The sequence below is a fragment of the Rutidosis leptorrhynchoides genome, chromosome 10, assembly GCF_046630445.1.
Source record: "Rutidosis leptorrhynchoides isolate AG116_Rl617_1_P2 chromosome 10, CSIRO_AGI_Rlap_v1, whole genome shotgun sequence".
In the NCBI taxonomy this organism is placed as follows: Eukaryota; Viridiplantae; Streptophyta; class Magnoliopsida; order Asterales; family Asteraceae; genus Rutidosis; species Rutidosis leptorrhynchoides.
In genome coordinates this window covers 66,852,045-66,867,667 of record NC_092342.1, presented here as the reverse complement: position 1 = coordinate 66,867,667, position 15,623 = coordinate 66,852,045, and the positions used below count along the sequence as shown (strand labels likewise).

The window sequence follows — 15,623 nt, the reverse complement described above, 5'->3', positions numbered from 1 at the left end:
CAGATGATCAATTTGGTAAGGAATACGAGTTGTGTTTTCCGTGATTGTGCCCTAACTACACTAATTTTCCCGCCAATTTTCCCGCAAAAAGTAACACGGAGTATTGCAGACTTAAGTACTAGTAGTAGCTTTTTATGTAATTTACAAGTTTCGGTTTGCTCAATTCTAAATTTTTACGTTTTGGTTTTTACTATTCATCCTTGTAAAGTAGTACGGCATCAATATTTCAAACTTTGTACTTGGTACCACCTTAGGTTAAACAAGTTGGCAGTCCTGTCCATCAGAGTGTCTTCTTATCTTGATCAGTTCGTGATCTTTGAATTCTGTTACATGGGAATTCAGTGTGACCTGGCTACTCACCAGAAACCGCTCTTCACAACTTGTGAACAGCACATCAATGGGCATTAATAAATATAACCAAAAAAAGCTTTTTTCAATATATGATCACACATTTAAAATATTAAACCGTTCTGATCCAAACCTATTTTGATCTGCTACCCAACCCACTTATTTTGCCACCTTTAACCATAAAAAAATATTAAAAGGGTACCTTCTTCATCAGGATGGGCTAATTAATGTTCTGCAAGAACTTTGAAGACGCTTTGCGCATTCGGTGTCAAACTCTGTAAGACGATCGAGGCCGTCTTGACACTTTGTGATGTTTCACCATGAGCAAGTATAAGAGGATGAAACACGCCTTCGACATTAAAAGGAGAAAATGTAGGAACATGATGCCAACACCAATTGAACTGTACATGGACCATTTTCTTGTCCCACACTGTCAATGTTATTATCTTACACAACCAGTTCCAAATAAACATAGCAATTATGACCCATTTACCTATTAATAGACCATTATCTAGTTTTATTAAATTAATTAGATGGATTTCACTTACAAAGAGGTGCATTCACATGGTCTATAGAAGCAACAATGCGAACATGAGAACAAGCAGCAATTCTTGCCAAAAGATGCTGACTATCAGAATCTCGCAACCCGGGCCCATCAATATTGTGAATGACAAGACAGACTAAGCATTCGTTTTCTGCTGCATGGGGCCCATCAAGAAATGCAATAAGATCATCCATTGACGTAGAATTAAAAGGTTGTTGATCTTTTTGCAAGCCCCCAGAAGACGATCTTGAACACGCTTTCAGTTGATCCCATAATACTTCAGCCATTGCTGTAGCTACCTGCATATTTGTCCTTCATTAAAAGGTAGATAAATACAAGTAAACTGCATATACCCATCAAGGAAAGTAAATTAGAAAGACATCGCATTATGTAACTGATGATTGATAAGAGTGTATTATCTGATCCACAACAATTAATCACAAAGGTGAACACAATTAGGATGATAAGAAAAAAAAGTAAACAAAAATGTCCGATGTTACATTCGCAGTTATGTAATTTAAACAACATACCTGTTTAAGAATAATTGACTGAAGATAACCATTAACAACAATCACGCTATAATCAGTTAAGGATGTTGCGGCAAAATCTTCAATCAAACTCTTCTTAGATCTAAAACCATACATCAAAAGACCAAAACCATACCTGCATTCAGTTACAAAAGGACATTTCAATGATTTTCCATCTTTCATTTATTTAACAACAAGACTGAATTGAATGAACCTCTTTTTCAATCAGGGGAAGATTAACAACATATGAATTAAGAATATATACATACCTCAACTCAAAAACCCACTCATTATACAAACTTTTGTAACTACTTATCAACAAAGCAATTTCTTTCTCATGCTTTGGCTCTATCTTAGACAACTTAGCTCGAAGATCCTGCAGTTTTCGAATTCCAAAAAGAAAATGTTATGACTTAAGACCTCCCTCTTTTACAAATTATCATATTTTTAAGGTAATATATTTTTCTAATCCTCTGTTTATCGATATGCACTCAAAAATCACCTACAACTTAATAAAAACAATTACTAATAACCATTTTCACAGCAATGTTTCTTTGAAATAAACAAGTATTATAAATATATATTCATCGGAGTAGATGAGTATATATTATATTTATATTATATTATATATAGGATTTATAAGAAGGTTGTAGAAAAGATTAAAATTAAACTAAATTACAAAAATAATGAAATAATTGAGATTATTATATAATAACCTGTTCATCAACGAGATCGATTTCTGATAGTTTACGAGCAGATTTCTTCCCTGATTTTCCAGATACTTTTGTTAAAAAAAAATAGTGTCTTGAGAATTCAAATTCCTCTTCATCGATATCATTTTCATCCATTTTAGATGAAACTAAAATATATCTCTGCACTTGCAATGAGAATAGCAGAAGATCAATTTGGTTAGGAAAATGAGTTGCGTTTTCCGTGATTGTGCCCTAACTACACTAATTTTCCCGCCAATTTTCCCGCTAAAAGTAACACGGAGTATTGCAGACTTAAATACTGGTAGTAGCTTTTTATGTAATTTACAAGTTTAGGTTTGCTCAATTCTAAATTTTTACGTTTTGGTTTTAACTATTCATCCTTGTAAAGTAGTACGGCATCAATATTTCAAACTTTGTACTTGGTACTACCTTAGGTTAAACGAGTTGGCAGTCCTGTCCATCAGAGTGTCTTCTTATCTTGACCAGTTCGTGATCTTTGAATTCTGTCAAATGGGAATTCAGTGTGACCTGGCTACTCACCAGAAACCGCTCTTCACAACTTGTGAACAACGCATCAATGGGCATTCCTAAATATAACCAAAAAAGCTTTTCAATATATGATCACACATTAAAAATATTAAACCGTTCTGATCTAAACCTGTTTTGATCTGCTACCCAACCCACTTATTTTGCCACCTTTAACCATAAAGAAGATATTAAAAGGGTACCTTCTTCATTAGGATGGGCTAATTGATGTTCTGCAAGAACTTTGAAGACGCTTTGAGCATTTGGTGTCAGACTCTGTAAGGCGATCGAGGCCGTCTTGACACTTTGTGATTTTCCACCATGAGCAAGTATAAGAGGATGAAACACGCCTTCGACGTTGTAAGGAGCAAATGTCGGAACATGATGCCAACACCAATTGAACTGTACATGAACCATTTTCTTGTCCCACACTGTCAATGTTATTTTCTTACACAATCAGTTCCAAATAAACATAGTAATTATGACCCATTTACCTATTAATAGACCATTATCTAGTTTTATTAAATTAATTAGATGGATTTCACTTACAAAGAGGTGCATTCACATGTTCTATAGAAGCAACAATGCGAACATGAGAACAAGCAGCAATTCTTGCCAAAAGATGCTGACTATCAGAATCTCGCAACCCATACCCATCAATATTGTGAATGACAAGACAGACTAAGCATTCGTTTTCTGCTGCGTGGGGCCCATCAAGAAATGCAATAAGATCATCCATTGACCGAGAATTAAAAGGTTGTTGATCTTTTTGCAAGCCCCTAGAAGACGATCTTGAACACGCTTTCAGTTGATCCCATAATACTTCAACCATTGTTGTAGCTACCTGCATATTTGTCCTTCATTAAAAGGTAGATAAATACAAGTAAACTGCATATACCCATCAAGGAAAGCAAATTAGCAAGACATCATGCTATGTAACTGATGATTGATAAGAGTGTATTATCTGATCCACAACAATTAATCACAAAGGTGAACACAATTAGGATGATAAGGAAAAAAAAAAGTAAACAAAAATGTCCGATGTTACATTTGCAGTTATGTAATTTAAACAACATACTTGTTTAAGATTAATTGACTGAAGATAACCATTAACAACAATCACGCTATAATCAGTTAAGGATGTTGCGGCAAAATCTTCAATCAAACTCTTCTTAGATCCAAAACCATACATCAAAAGACCAAAACCATACCTGCATTCAGTTACAAAAGGACATTTCAATGATTTTCCATCTTTCATTTATTTAACCACAAGACTGAATTGAATGAACCTCTTTTTCAAACAGGGGAAGATTAACAACATATGAATTAAGAATATATACATACCTCAACTCAAAAACCCACTCATTATACAAACTTTTGTAACTACTTATCAACAAAGCAATTTCTTTCTCGTGCTTTGGCTCGATCTTAGACAACTCAGCTCGAAGATCCTGCGGTTTTCGAATTCCAAAAAGAAAATGTTATGACTTAAGACCTCCTTCTTTTACAAATTATCATATTTTTAAGGTAATATATTTTTCTACTCCTATGTTTATCGATATGCACTCAAAATTCACCTACAACTTAATAAAAACAATTACTAATAACCATTTTCACATCAATGTTTCTTTGAAATAAACAAGTATTATAAATATATATTCATCGGAGTAGACGAGTATATATTATATATTATATTTATATTATTTTATATATAGGATTTATAAGAAGGTTGTAGAAAAGATTAAAATTAAACTAAATTACAAAAATAATGAAATAATTGAGATTATTATATAATAACCTGTTCATCAACGAGATCGATTTCTGATAGTTTACGAGCTGATTTCTTCCCCGATTTTCCAGATACTTTTTATAAAAAATAGTTTCTTGAGAATTCAAATTCCTTTTCATCGATATCATTTTCATCCATTTTAGATGAAACTAAAATATATCTCTGCACTTGCAATGAGAATAGCAGAAGATCAATTTGGTAAGGAATACGAGTTGCGTTTTCCGTGATTGTGCCCTAACTACACTAATTTTCCCTCCAATTTTCCCGCTAAAAGTAACACGGAGTATTGCAGACTTAAGTACTGGTAGTAGCTTTTTATGTAATTTACAAGTTTAGTCCCCCTAGTTTGCTCAATTCTCAATTTTTACATTTTGGTTTTTACTATTCATCCTTGTAAAGTAGTACGACATCAATATTTCAAACTTTGTACTTGGTACTACCTTAGGTTAAACGAGTTGGCAGTCCTATCCATCAGAGTGTCTTCTTATCTTGACCAGTTCGTGATCTTTGAATACTGTCAAATGGAAATTCAGTGTGACCTGGCTACTCACCAGAAACCGCTCTCTACAACTTGTGAACAACGCATCAATGAGCATTCCTAAATATAACCAAAAAAAGCTTTTCAATATATGATCACACATTAAAAATGTTAAACTGTTCTGATCCAAACCTGTTTTGATCTGCTACCCAACCCACTTATTTTGCCACCTTTTACCATAAAGAAGATATTAAAAGGGTACCTTCTTCATCAGGATGGGCTAATTGATGTTCTGCAAGAACTTTGAAGACGCTTTGAGCATTCGGTGTCAAACTCTGTAAGACGATCGAGGCCGTCTTGACACTTTGTGATGTTCCACCATGAGCAAGTAAAAGAGAATGAAACACGCCTTCGACGTTGTAAGGAGCAAATGGTAGGAACATGATGCCAACACCAATTGAACTATACATGAACCATTTTCTTGTCCCACACTGTCAATGTTATTATCTTACACAATCAGTTCCAAATAAACATAGCAATTATGACCCATTTACCTATTAATAGACCATTATCTAGCTTTATTAAATTAATTAGATGGATTTCACTTACAAAGAGGTGCATTCACATGGTCTATAAAAGCAACAATGCGAACATGAGAACAAGCAGCAATTCTTGCCAAAAGATGCTGACTATCAGAATCTCGCAACCCGAGCCCATCAATATTGTAAATGACAAGACAGACTAAGCATTCGTTTTCTGCTGCGTGGGGCCCATCAAGAAATGAAATAAGATCATCCATTGACTGAGAATTAAAAGGTTGTTGATCTTTTTGCAAGCCCCCAGAAGACGATCTTGAATACGCTTTCAGTTGATCCCATAATACTTCAGCCATTGCTGTAGCTATCTGCATATTTGTCATTTATTAAAAGGTAGATAAATACAAGTAAACTGCATATACCCATCAAGGAAAGCAAATTAGCAAAACATCATGTTATGTAACTGATGATTGATAAGAGTGTATTATCTGATCCACAACAATTAATCACAAAGGTGAACACAATTAGGATGATAAGAAAAAAAAAAGTAAACAAAAATGTCTGATGTTACATTTGCAGTTATGTAATTTAAACAACATACCTGTTTAAGATTAATTGACTGAAGATAACCATTAACAACAATCAAGCTATAATCAGTTAAGGATGTTGCGGCAAAATCTTCAATCAAACTCTTCTTAGATCCAAAACCATACATCAAAAGACCAAAACCATACCTGCATTCAGTTACAAAAGGACATTTCAATGATTTTCCATTTTTCATTTATTTAACAACAAGACTGAATTGAATGAACCTCTTTTTCAAACAGGGGAAGATTAACAACATATGAATTAAGAATATATACATACCTCAACTCAAAAACCCACTCATTATACAAACTTTTGTAACTACTTATCAACAAAGCAATTTCTTTCTCGTGTTTTGGCTCGATCTTAGACAACACAGCTCGAAGATGCTGCAGTTTTCGAATTCCAAAAAGAAAATGTTATGACTTAAGACCTCCCTCTTTTACAAATTGTCATATTTTTAAGGTAATATATTTTTCTACTCCTATGTTTATCGATATGCACTCAAAAATCTCCTACAACTTAATAAAAACAATTACTAATAACCATTTTCACAGCAATGTTTCTTTGAAATAAACAAGTATTATAAATATATATTCATCGGAGTAGATGAGTATATATTATATATTATATTTATATTATATTATATATTATATTTATATTATATTATATATAGCATTTATAAGAAGGTTGTAGAAAAGATTAAAATTAAGCTAAATTACAAAAATAATGAAATAATTGAGATTATTATATAATAACCTGTTCATCAACGAGATCGATTTCTGATAGTTTACGAGCTGATTTCTTCCCCGATTTTCCAGATACTTTTGATAAAAAATAGTATCTTGAGAATTCAAATTCCTCTTCATCGATATCATTTTCATTCATTTTAGATGAAACTAAAATATATCTCTCCACTTGCAATGAGAATAGCAGATGATCAATTTGGTAAGGAATACGAGTTGCGTTTTCCGTGATTGTGCCCTAACTACACTAATTTTCCCGCCAATTTTCCCGCTAAAAGTAACACGGAGTATTGCAGACTTAAGTACTGGTAGTAGCTTTTTATGTAATTTACAAGTTTAGGTTTGCTCAATTCTAAATTTTTACATTTTGGTTTTTACTATTCATCCTTGTAAAGTAGTACGGCATCAATATTTCAAACTTTGTACTTTTTTAACTACTTATCAACAAAGAAATTTCTTTCTCGTGCTTTGGCTCGATCTTAGACAACTCAGCTCGAAGATCCTGCAGTTTTCGAATTCCAAAAAGAAAATGTTATGACTTAAGACCTCCCTCTTTTACAAATTGTCATATTTTTAAGGTAATATATTTTTCTACTCCTATGTTTATCGATATCCACTCAAAAATCACCTACAACTTAATAAAAACAATTACTAATAACCATTTTCACAGCAATGTTTCTTTGAAATAAACAAGTATTATAAATATATATTCATCGGTTATGTGTAAATTGTGCGTGGTACATACGTTTGGGTTTTTTTCGTAAATCTTTAGAAACTACTAGGTTAGACTATTACCAAGTATGTCTTCACTTCTCACTTTAACACTGATGGGTTAGACGTGACTAATGATGTGTTTTGAATTGTGAAATTGTACACTTTGAGCACTTGACAACAAGATATTTTTAACCTATTTTTTTAATCTTTTAGCTTTTTTGAAAAAGCTCAAGTAAAAAGTTTTTCAATTATAAAAGTTCAAAGCTTTTTGAGAAAAGGAAAAAGTTAAAAGCTTGTTGAACTTTAGTTTTAAAAAGCTCTTAATTTAATTTTATTTTTTGTCATTTTACTATTTATTTTAACAATTTCAGCTACTTTTCCAAAACCTTAACACATATAAGAAGCTAACAACTACGAGATATCAGTTACAAGTTACCATCTACAAGCTAGTTTTGTCAAACATACTGTTGGTGATTTTAGTGTCATTAAACATTCATTTCGATTAATTTGGATTTGCTTGAATGCAAGAGTTAGCTAGTTTTTTTTTTTAACGGCAAGAGTTAGCTAGTTATATTTAACAATGGGTTCGAAAAGTTTGAAGTAATGTTCGTAAGAGTTGGCTAGTAATTGTCGCGTAAATTGCGGGGTCAAGTGGGTCACGCCCCCTTGCGAGGTCAAGGGACAACCCCCCTAGCTGAGGTAATTTAAAGGCACAATAATTTATATCAAAATGTTGTGTTCCAACATATTTTTATGCCAAACAGAATATATCTTTTAGTCAACCGATTTTCCCTCAAAAATAAAGACTTGCATCTCTTCATGAAAATTGTTATAACTGATTAATTTTTCGGTCTATGGACATACCGTATTCATTCAAAAAACATACACATAAACATACATACTCTATAATAATTGATTTTGATTTCTCCTTGTCTGAAAACAAAATTTGTGATTGTCTTATCCCAGCTGAGATTTCGTGTAAGCCTGAGGCTTGTGAAGCGAAAGTTACTTAATTGAAAAGTGTTTCACGATTCAAGAACCAGATTATCTGTTTCTTACCCGTTTTCTAACACATACCCTTTATTTATTAAAGCAAATTACTTGGATATATTTTTGTGTATCTTAAGTTTATGGAGATGTGGAGATTTAGAACGTAAGATGCTAAAACGTGGTGATTTTACTAATCGAGCGCATTGTTAAAGTTTTAATTGTATATCTCTCATACGAACTCGGAATTAAACGATTTAAAAGCACAAACGTTCGTGATTCATAGTACTATAACTTTCATTTTTATGTTTTCGTGAGATTCTGAACGAGCTGCATTACAAACGAGCAAAAAGTCGGCTATTAAAATGGACAACAAAGCAAGTGACCTGAAATTAGGGATGGCATCGGGCCGGGTTTAGGTAATCCCTATCCCGAACCCGATTAAAAAATTAGTCTCAAACCTGGATCCGGACCCATCGGGTCCCAATTTAATTACTAACTAGCGTGTAAACGGGTTTCACCACGGGCATCCAGGTCCCCATTTACTTACGAATTATCGAGTAAATGGGTTTTCTCTAGGGTATCCGAGTCTTTTGTTTTTTGGTATTCGGGTCGGGTAATTGGATTTACGGAACGGGTTATCGGGTTTACGGGCCGAGTATATGGCCGGGTAATCGGGTTAGTGTCTTAAATCATCCTCGGACCCGGACCCGGGGAAAAATTAAAAACTATCCTCATACCCGGCCCTAGACCTATTTACCCGGCCCTAGACCTATTTAATCGGCCCAAACTTGGTCGAAAAACATCGGGTTTCAGATTTTTCCATTGGGTTCAAGTTTTTTTTGTTATACCTATATAAAATGATCTTGACTTCAAATTGGATCGAAAATGAACTGGATATTAAAAATAAATGCTAACCTAATGATAGTAGGCTAGTCCGCTAGTGAAAAGGATTAGAACCCAGTGATGGGTTATAAGAAGTCGACGACATGAAAGAAAAAGGGAGACTCATGAACTAATTAGGTTGGTGTACGGCCACTTTTGGGGTTTGCTACGATAGACAACACAATTTGGTGTTGTAATTTATGTGATAGTAGTATGCCTATCTTAGGAGTTCGACTCCCGTGGGGTGCAACATTGCTCACAAGGTTGCCCCTAAATTATTGAATTCCACCAAATGGTGCCTTCAGCACATTGTGTTACGGGGGCAGTAGGGAAGGCGTTTTTCCGCCTAGTACATTCCCTCGGATTGGGCTGAGTTTCCTCCTGGGCAGCAGTTGGGAGCGGGTTATGCAACTGCGTGAGATAAAAGCGTGAGTTGTTTAGTCCCCTGAGTGATCCCGAACCAATGTTAAAAAAAAGACAATAAATAAATTTGAAACGGCGTATGATGCGGTCACGATTATTATACAATAAAACATTTGTAAAATTTTGGTTTGATTACTTTTTTTTTTTTTTTTTTTTTTTTTTTTTTTTTTTTGTGAATTATGATTTCCTTGTATTTTATTTGTTTCATTATGTGTTTAACTCGAATTATGGTTGTTGAATAGTTTATTATATTTATTATCTAGACAAGATACAGGTGATGTTGGATTGATGTATATTATTAATCGTAATTAATTGTGTGATGATTTGATGTCTAGATCACGGCCCATCAAAACCTCTTTCATCAATTCTAACGTGTCTTTTGCAGATAAGGTCAATGAAAAACCTCCATCGCCCTTGAAGAATTCCTCTTACGCCTCTTTTAAAGCTTCACATTCTGATTATGATAAGGGTAGTAGGGAAGCAATTTTAAAACCAATTGTTCCCCCTAAAAAAACTGATAAGAATAAATCCTATGAGTGGATCAACAAAATTTCAAACATGACCGATATGTTCGACACAACGAGCGAAATTAATCATCTCACTGAGCAAGGTTTGGATTCAACTCAAATTATTTTTTGCAACAAGAAGATCCCTTATAAAGAGGAATTGTACAACTTCGGTGTTTTTATGGAGAACATGCATGATGACACTCCAGAAAAAGTCACTAAGCCATGAGGATAGCCTCGTGGAACATTCGTGGCCTCGGTAACAAGTCAAGTGGGCGAATGGCCAGTTTAATTGTTAATCGGTTCCAAATCCAATTCCTTGCAATTCAAGTGACTATGGTGAATGAGGTAAATCAACTCGTCTTTTATGAAATTTGGGAATTTCTAATTTGATTCTATACAATCTCAAGCAATAGGTAGTTCCGGAGGTTTTTTGGCTTGTTCGGTAATGAGGATAATATTCTATTTTGGCTTGATCCATGGATTGATGACGTACTTTGAAAGATGAGTTTTCTTCATTGTATTTTATTTGTGAGAAAAACAAGTTGTGTTTAAATGTTTTAGATTCCCTTTTGATATCGGAAATTTTCAATTGGGTTGGAATCTCCACCTTGCTCTTCCATTTTTCGATTTTAGCAGATTCAAAGCTCAAGAATTCCACGTTTAACTGGCTCGGTTTTCGATATATGTCCATGTTTCGCTTCAGTTGGTATGGGCCGTAGGCCCTTCGGGTGACTATGTTGTGGCCGATGCTATTCGGCTTATGGTCCAGTCTAGTTATTTTGTTCCTCCCGTGTGGCCGAAAGTCGTTTGGGAAGTTGAATCCGTGGTCCATTTGTTGCTACATTGCAAATGGTCTTTTAGGATTTGGTCGGATCATTTTCAATGGTTCTTCTTCCTCTCGGGTTTTAGTGGTTTGCTATATCAAGTTGAAAATCTTTCTTCGGGCGACGATTCTCAAAGTAGTTCATGGTTTGCAAGCTTATTTGTGGGATCAAGACCCTTTTCTTCTTTGTCTTTAATTCCGTCAAGCTAATCTTTGTAATTTAGTTGTTTTTGTAATCGTTCCGTTTACCTTCATCGCTTTGATGGAGTATTCGGTTTTAATAAAATTCATCTTTCGCCGTAAAAAAAAAGAGATAAGAAAACGATTATTTTTTAATGTTATTTTTCAATTTAACCGATTACTATATTTAATGGATCAAACTAACAATTTGATAATTTAGATATAGTTATTTACAATTGCTTAGGCTGGCACTAGGGATTGTGCGTAACTTGACCATGAAGTCGAGTTAGATTCATTAAAGAGATTATGCAGGGGTGGATTGTGCGTGGTGCATATTCGGTACAAATGTTGGCGTCCTGTGACCATACAAAGCTACAGTGTAGGTCGTTAAGTTATTTGATGATATTGTACTATTACAAGTTGATGGTTTTTCTGATAGTTTTGCCTATTGGTACAACAGTTTAGGTGGTCTGTTATCACGACTGCGTCTGAAATTTGTAGAAAGTCCGTGAATTCACGCATAATTAATTATTAACCTATCTTTTATTTTAAATATCCAACATTTGAAATGAATATTGTATAAATAAGCATATCTATTTTACTCTGATATTTTCTTCTACCGTCTGCATCGTTTATTGTTTCTAAGTTATTTGTATTATTAAAACACTTTTCTCGACATTCCAGTGTTTAAACGAAAAACCTTCATATCTTGCTTTGTCTTTTTATCTTATTTAATCACATTTTAGCTGAATTCTTAAACATATATGTTACACTGTCTCGTGGAACGAACCCTGCTTACATTTACTGGTTAAATGTAATTAGCTTATTTCTTATTTGTTCTTCTACGCCGATCACATATTCAGATTCATATCCATTTAATTTTTTCTCATACACATTCGTACTGTTTAGTTTTATTTCATCAATCCATATTAATATCCAATAGATTAAGCGGGTTATTGGATATCTATTGAATATTCAATAAAATATTAAATTGACGATTTTGAAAATTAAATATAGATTATAACAAATATAAACGTATAATCTTTATGTTTTTATTTATTACACATTTTGATTGTAATTTGTCGCCGAATGTGACTTCAATCGAGAAAAATACGTTATAATACAAATAAATATATGTTAAAAAAACCAACATAAATGTATAACGTTAAATTTTGTTAGCGACAATTTTTTAATTGTAACTTTTATAACCTTTATTTTTGTTAATAACTTTAAAATTTAAAGGTTATATGTATATGTATATGAATATGTATATCGATACGTAGATGTATATGCATATATTTTAGTAGGTATGTACGTATGTATAGATGTATTTTGTAACGACCCGGCTTTTTCGACTTGCTTTTGTGCCTTGTGTTTTTGCGAAACTGCGTATTTGTGCGTACTGTGTTACTTTATACTCTGGAAACTTGATTTACGTGGTTTACTTCCATTTATATGTTAAAACGTGCCTTAGAGTACGTAGGATACATAACTTGATCATTGGAAGCCTTTATAACCGTTAGTGTTATTTGACGTTTCGAATAAACCGCGAACTTGTGCGCACGTTTAACTTTTGTCATAATCGGAATATTATGACTGCGAAATATTAATTATTATTTTATAATAATAATTACCTGGGTTTTTGGATGCTTAATTACGCGTAGTAATTTAATTATGCACAATAGTTAGTCTTGTTGGACTTTCTACCTTGTTGGGCTCAAGCCCACCCTACTCTAGCTAGTGACCCAATTAATTAGCCCTTGTCCATGTCATCAATCCTTGTCAAATTCCTTGCTTATAAATACTAGCCCTTGTCCATGTCATCAATCCTTGTCAAATTCCTTGCTTATAAATACTAGCCCTTGTCCATGTCATCAATCCTTGTCAAATTCCTTGCTTATAAATACTAGCCCTTGTCCATGTCATCAATCCTTGTCAAATTCCTTACTTATAAATACTAGCCCTTGTCCATGTCATCAATCCTTGTCAAATTCCTTGCTTATAAATACTAGCCCTTGTCCATGTCATCAATCCTTGTCAAATTCCTTGCTTATAAATACTAGCCCTTGTCCATGTCATCAATCCTTGTCAAATTTCTTGCTTATAAATACTAGCCATTTACCTCTCATTCAAATCACTTGCTCATTTTGGTTTTCACACACACTTGTTCTTTCTTTCTTTCCTTTCTAGTATTGCTTGTTGACGACCTTTCGGACCGACTTACTACTTGCGTACTTTCATTACCGACTTTACCGCTTTTATCACTGTGAGTTATAGCATTCCCTTTTTACTTTAACTTATTTTGGGAACTGAGAATACATGCGGATTTTATGTTTTACATACTAGGCACGAGTACTTAAACTTATATATGTGTGGGTTATACAACGGCATAAACATTCCCTTTAGCTCGGTAACGTTTAATCATCGGTTTTTGAACCGTGAACGCGAATCTTAGATATGGATCCATAGGGTTTGACATCCCCACTCGGGCTAGTAGCGCTAGCATTTAACGAGTGTTTAATACTTCGTAAACATACGCACTTGCCAAGTGTACTTTCAGGGGGTGATATATTATTTAAACGTTAAGTTAGTTACCGAGTGCCCACGGTTGAGCATATACTTAAACATACTGATATGGATTACTATTTTGAAACGCTCGTTGTAGCACTGAAATCTCGTGGCCTACTTACATTACTGTTATACTTAAACTATAGCTCACCAACCTTTGTGTTGACGTTTTTAAGCATGTTTTTCTCAAGTGCTTAAGGTTGCTTCCGCTGTTGTACTAGTCTTGCTGTAGACAACCCGCTGCTTTAGAGATGTCCCGCATGAACGTTTACTTTTGCATACAAACTTTATTACAATTATTATTTGCTTCTACTTAGTGAAGCATGCTTTTGGGTTGTAAAACATTCGATGTTGGTTATGACATCACTATTTATATGAATGCAAACTTCTTTTGAAATCGCATATAGTACTTAACCTTGTAATGATCCTGTTGTTGATGGTCCGTACATGATGATTTAGTACGGGGCATCACATTTGGTATCAGAGCATTGGTTGTAGGGAATTAGGTTGCATTAGTGAGTCTAAGACTGACCCGAGTAGGATTCACTAATAGGACTAATCTACAACTTGTTAGTTTACTTGTTTCCGCTGAACTTACTGCATGCTGCTGCTTACTTTTACTGCTATATGCCGTATGCTACTACCTGTTTTCACTACTGCATGCTATTATCTGCTTTCGATTGCATGCAACTGTGTTATATTACTGCATATTACCGTTTACTACTACTGCCTGTCACTGCTTACTTCTACTGCTGTATGAACTTACTGCATGCTACCGTTTTCTTTTACTGCTATGTAAACTCGCTGTATGCCTTTGTTTACTCTCGCTACTGCAAACTACTATATGCTTTTAACATGTTACCTCGGTATGATACTGTTACTATTGCCATGTTACGTGATGTCGTAAACGATCTAGGCTGCTGTAGTTGATATGTCTGATTACACTCTTGCTACATGCCTATTGTTCGCTATATCGACTTGGAGAACTCATCCTTCCGAGTTCAGATGTTTTCCCGAACTACTTTCCCACTCATCTAACCATAAGAACTAATAGTGTAATCGACCTGTTACTACTGCTCCACCATTCCAGAGATCGAAACATTACTTCACGCGATCTAGAAGATTGTACAGTTGACACATACCCTGTACACTTTTGTGACCGTCACTTAACTCTTTCATTCCTTACCACAGCTCGACGGTCTAACGACACTTCTGGACTTAGGTCCCTAACACTTCTATATTTAGGCATTGAAGAAGTCGGGAAGGCATTCCCTTTAACGAGGTCATAGTGTCTTCTACTGATGCTCAGCCATACCCACGGACTTGGGAGTCGCCTCGAGACATATCGTATCACTACTTGCTACACGTACAACTCGGCACGAGACCCAGATTGAATTTCTAGAAAGGAATCTAACGATGTTGCTTGAATCCGAATATTTTGAAGAAATTTCGGAGCACTTAGGCATTGATGCATGACCTATGGAGCTTACGCATCCACACCGAGAAACTGTGAGATTGATTATGTAGATTTTATTTTAAGACAACACAGGTAAAGCACCGTTAGATGAAATTGAGTAGAACTTGAAGTGATCACGTCACATTGACAATATGAAGTGATATTGGAATGAACGTACGATTTAGTACAATATAATGACGCCAGGCCAGCGTGATTATATTGAAGTAAATCATGCAGAAGTTCCAATGTTACTACATGAAGAATATGAGGTGGTCCAGGGAAAATTT

The 15,623-nt window shown here is 34.4% G+C and overlaps 3 pseudogenes; all 3 read right to left on the bottom strand.

The window, feature by feature from the left end:
• Positions 1-255: 255 nt before the first annotated feature.
• Positions 256-2,267, bottom strand: LOC139870346 (origin of replication complex subunit 2-like; annotated as a pseudogene).
• Positions 2,268-2,567: 300 nt separating this feature from the next.
• Positions 2,568-4,584, bottom strand: LOC139870345 (origin of replication complex subunit 2-like; annotated as a pseudogene).
• Positions 4,585-4,892: 308 nt separating this feature from the next.
• On the bottom strand, positions 4,893-6,933 carry LOC139870344 (origin of replication complex subunit 2-like; annotated as a pseudogene).
• Between the last annotated feature and the right edge of the window lie 8,690 nt (positions 6,934-15,623).